This window comes from Phyllopteryx taeniolatus, chromosome 22, assembly GCF_024500385.1.
Source record: "Phyllopteryx taeniolatus isolate TA_2022b chromosome 22, UOR_Ptae_1.2, whole genome shotgun sequence".
NCBI lineage: Eukaryota > Metazoa > Chordata > Actinopteri > Syngnathiformes > Syngnathidae > Phyllopteryx > Phyllopteryx taeniolatus.
In genome coordinates, this window is record NC_084523.1 from 4,420,966 (window position 1) to 4,425,090 (window position 4,125).

Here is a 4,125-nt window from a genome sequence, read left to right on the forward strand (position 1 = left end):
AGGTCTCACTGTTTTTTTTTGGTTGAGGCAAAAGAATGCAAATAAAGAAATTTGCATCAGTGCCATCAAATGAATTGATGTCATCTAAAGTTGTTGTTTTAGCATCTTGCTAATGTTTTTCATCATTGTGTGAAGGAGACCAAAGTGCTTGCTTTTACTAATTGTTTCCTGTTTGTCTTCTGGTGAAAGAATGTTTTTTTTGCATTTGAACAGGTGATGTCAGGCTGTACTTTTATTAAAGAAAATCAATAAAAAAAGAAAACAAGTCCTGGACGATAACGCACCATAGTGTTTTCACACATTTGACAAATGTTTGATTAAAAAAACCCAAAAGAAAAAGTGTTTTTGACGCCACAGAACCCTCACAAAGCAGTATACAGTATATTTGATGTTAATCTGAGTTTATCATAATAGCCAGTCAGCGAAATATAAGAGAGATAGGCTCCAATTGTGAAAAGATCCTACATTTGGTTAATTCCCCCCCCAAGCCCGTCAGCCGTGTCGGCATTTGAACCGATACCGATTTAGGGTGTTTTTGCACGCGTTTACGTGGTAACAATTGTGCAATAATAAAAAGATGAAATGTTTTCATTGGTTGTTATTATTATGCATGGTAAGGCACAAAAAGAGCAATTGCTATCAATGTCCCTTTGACATGTAGCGATATAACTGTCGGCGGGACATGGTTCATGTCATATTTGAAAAGTGACTTTCACCCTATTTGGAAGGGACTTAATTGCGAGAGAGCAGAACTCCCCCCCCCCCCCCCCCCACTGTATGTCATTTACAAAGTGATAGAAGACAGCTATTTTGAAGGCGCAAGATCAGAAATAGAATGTTATCTTGTTGTTGGCGTGATGGCAATTGTATGCGTTTGGAAATTTTGGATGAGATGGAAGTGGCCCTTAGCTGTTAGATAGCTGCATGGAAAATAAATGAAAATGTCTGTTGTTTCATACCTCTAGGGTGGGAAATTGTGTTTGTAAATAAGGGATCGTGATAATGAACTAATCTTGGAGGGGTGAATTTCCAGGAATTTTGTCCATTCATTAATTCTTTAGCAGGTAATATTTGGCAATTATTTACATTTAGCGTCAAGAGACCTTCAATAATGAGCCGACGAGCAATAGGCACCCGATTGGCATTTTGAAGAAAAATGGTTGTATCATCAGCAACTGGGCTGATGGCAACTTCTCTGGCGGCTATTGTTAAACAGCGCAGAGCAGTGTGGGGATTGGACAGGAAGCAATTAAGTGCAGGCGCGCGCGGCCCAAGCGATCGCACCTGCGGAGGGCGTGGCGCAGCGGATATAGGTGGCGCTTTGGCAGAAGGCCGTGATGAAGTCGGCGACGCGGTCGCCCGGGGAGCGCAGGTAAGCGGCGCGAGCTGACAGTTCAGGCTGAGCTTTGCAGCTAATCGCTAAGCCTTGCAATGCGTTTCTCTCTCCCAGTTTAGCGCCGTGGCCATCCCGGTTCGTGTCGACGGACAAAAGGCGCCGACGAAGAGGAGCATTGAAGCACGTCTTGCGCGAGGCGTCAAAGGTGAGCTTTGACGCCCAATGGAGAGACTCAGAAGGAACCGTTTTCTCGGTGAACGCATGTGTTGTGTACTTTTGCTTTCAGCAGCACGAGGAGTTGTTGAACCGAAGGGGCGGCCTTCGAGGAGCTGGACGGGAGGATTCCGAGATGCTTCCCGCAGTTAAATCGGTTGACGTTTCCGCAGTTGAATCCGGTTGCAAATTTGTGCAGTGTGACTGCACAAAAGGGTAACTGGTTTCTCTCTCTCTCTCTCTCTCTCCCCCATCTGTCTTTGCAGATCGTTTCCAAACTGGCGCGGAACGGCGCCCTCCTGTGGGCGGAGGGGCAACTGCAGCGTTCAGTCTCCACTAGATGTTTTGCTCATGTTTTTCTCTCTCTCGTCTGTCTTCGCAGATCGTTGATGAACTGGCGCGGAACGGCGCCCTCCTGTGGGCGGAGGGGCAACTGCAGCGTTTAGTCTGTACTGGATGTTTTTCTCTCGTCTGTCTTTGAAGATCGTTGACGGAACGGCGCCCTCCTGTGGGCGGAGGGGCAACTGCAGCGTTCAGTCTCCACTGGATGTTTTGCTCTCTCTCTCTCTCTCTCGTCTGTCTTTGCAGATCGTTGACGACCTGGCGCGGAACGGCGCCCTCCTGTGGGCGGAGGGGCAAGTGCAGCGTTCAGTCTCCTAGATGTGTTTTTTTCTCTCTTTCTCGTCTGTCTTCGCAGATCGTTGACGAACTGGCGCGGAACGGCGCCCTCCTGTGGGCCAAGGGGCAACTGCAGCGTTTAGTCTCTACTGGATGTTTTTCTCTCTCGTCTGTCTGTGCAGATCGTTGACGAACTGGAGCGGAACGGCGCCCTCCTGTGGGCGGAGGGGCAACTGCAGCGTTCAGTCTCCACTGGATGTTTTGCTCTCTCTCTCTCTCTCTCCCTCTCTCGTCTGTCTTTGCAGATCGTTGACGACCTGGCGCGGAACGGCGCCCTCCTGTGGGCGGAGGGGCAACTGCAGCGTTCAGTCTCTACTGGATGTTTTTCTCTCTCGTCTGTCTGTGCAGATCGTTGACGAACTGGAGCGGAACGGCGCCCTCCTGTGGCAAGAGGGCGCAACTGCAGCGTTAAGGCTCCACTGGATGGTGCTTTGCTCGATGACCTCCGAGGTCGTCGAGCACGTGCCACGTTGGCTGATTTAGGGCACCTGCGGCGCCCAGGACGCCGTCTACACGAGTAGTGAGCCCGGAGCACGTTTGGCTCTCTGCTGCTTTCCACAGCGGCGTACGGGCGGCCTGGCCATTTGCTGCACCTCACTCCTTTTTGGGCCCCAAGTGTGGTTTAGTTGGCCTGACCTCTGCCTAAATTTAGCACTCACGACACAAGTGGCATTCCCTGTCAAAGTAAATTGGATGCATGCATTTAGTTTTGTTTTGTAGTGGCCCGTGGCTGAAAAGTTGGAGCGGCAGCTATCAATGAGTTGCACAAGATCCAGAGGTCAGCGCACACGTTCGTCTGGAAAAATCTTGCCATGTGTACTGTTGGTGAAGAAAATGCACTCTGAGTCAGTGTTAATTTAAGATTTGATTTGCCCTGCAGAGTGGTGTGAGACATTTGACTGGTGTGGCCGCAGCTTCCGTTCCAAGATGGTGGCCCGGTGATCCTCACGAACCGCCACAAAGTTGTTGCTCGACTGCCACCTGATGAGCAACAAGATGTGGTTGGAAAACTGCGCTGAAGAGGCAACCTGAGGCCAAAGTGTATTGCAACAGCCATGTAAATCTGAGCTGTCCTAGTTTGTCATGTCATGCACTTGAAAGGAATGAACTTTTCATTCTGTTAATTTATTTTTTGCAGGCTGACAAACTCTTGACGAGGGCATTGCAGTTCCGAGTAAATGTAAGACAACTGTCACTTAATCCAATCATGTGCATGTTGAAATTGCATTGTTTAAATGGTTTGTTTCCAGGTGCATCCTCTGGATGAATGCTGCTCTGGTCCCCTGTGTTTGAAAATGGCTATGACAGTTGTATTCCAAGTAAGTGGAGTAAGCAGATTGTGAATTTGTAGTGGTTTCATTAACTAATGTGCAGTTTTGTTTTTGCAAGCTCCGCAGGACCACTGCTGCAGTTGTACTGGGACTGCTTTTTGCACTTAGTTTGAAGGTGGGAGTTGTCCAGCAGGGGATAATTGGAATAGCATTAACAGGTAAATTTAATAGTATTTTTTTGAGAGCCAGACTAAGTGTTCCAGGTTCCTGAGCCAGTGGGAGGAGAAGGCACCAGGTCAGGATGATTCACGGTGAGACAATGACGATCCCCCAAATGTTTGGAGGCCATGTTGCATCCACTCAAGGCTCTTGTGTTTTTTGCAGGAACACTTGGAGCAGGAGAGCAGACCATCAGGCATGGACACGCTTGCCATGTGAGTAAATGACAACCTTGTTGACTTTTTGTGTTGACTTTGAATAAAGATTTTTGGAAAAAAAGAATTTGTGTCCCTCCCTTTTGTTGCTTTGGACCCTCGAAGACGTCGCAGTTAAAGTTTAAGTCTAAGTCGACTTAGACTTAAACGGCAGACGAAAGATGAAAGACCGCCACGCTCTACCTCACACACG

The 4,125-nt window shown here is 48.2% G+C and overlaps 1 long non-coding RNA gene across 7 annotated transcripts; it reads left to right on the forward strand.

Annotated features, from left to right (window-relative positions):
- Window positions 1–844: 844 nt before the first annotated feature.
- Window positions 845–4,009, forward strand: LOC133472045 (uncharacterized). 7 transcript variants are annotated; one of them, XR_009786571.1, is made up of 8 exons: window positions 845–1,541; window positions 1,623–3,005; window positions 3,108–3,284; window positions 3,366–3,407; window positions 3,478–3,546; window positions 3,617–3,716; window positions 3,762–3,809; window positions 3,883–4,009. It is a non-coding gene; the product is annotated as an uncharacterized LOC133472045 (long non-coding RNA). The 7 variants fall into 7 exon arrangements; XR_009786568.1 differs by having other exon boundaries at window positions 3,617–3,809; XR_009786572.1 differs by having other exon boundaries at window positions 3,625–3,809.
- Window positions 4,010–4,125: the final 116 nt, after the last annotated feature.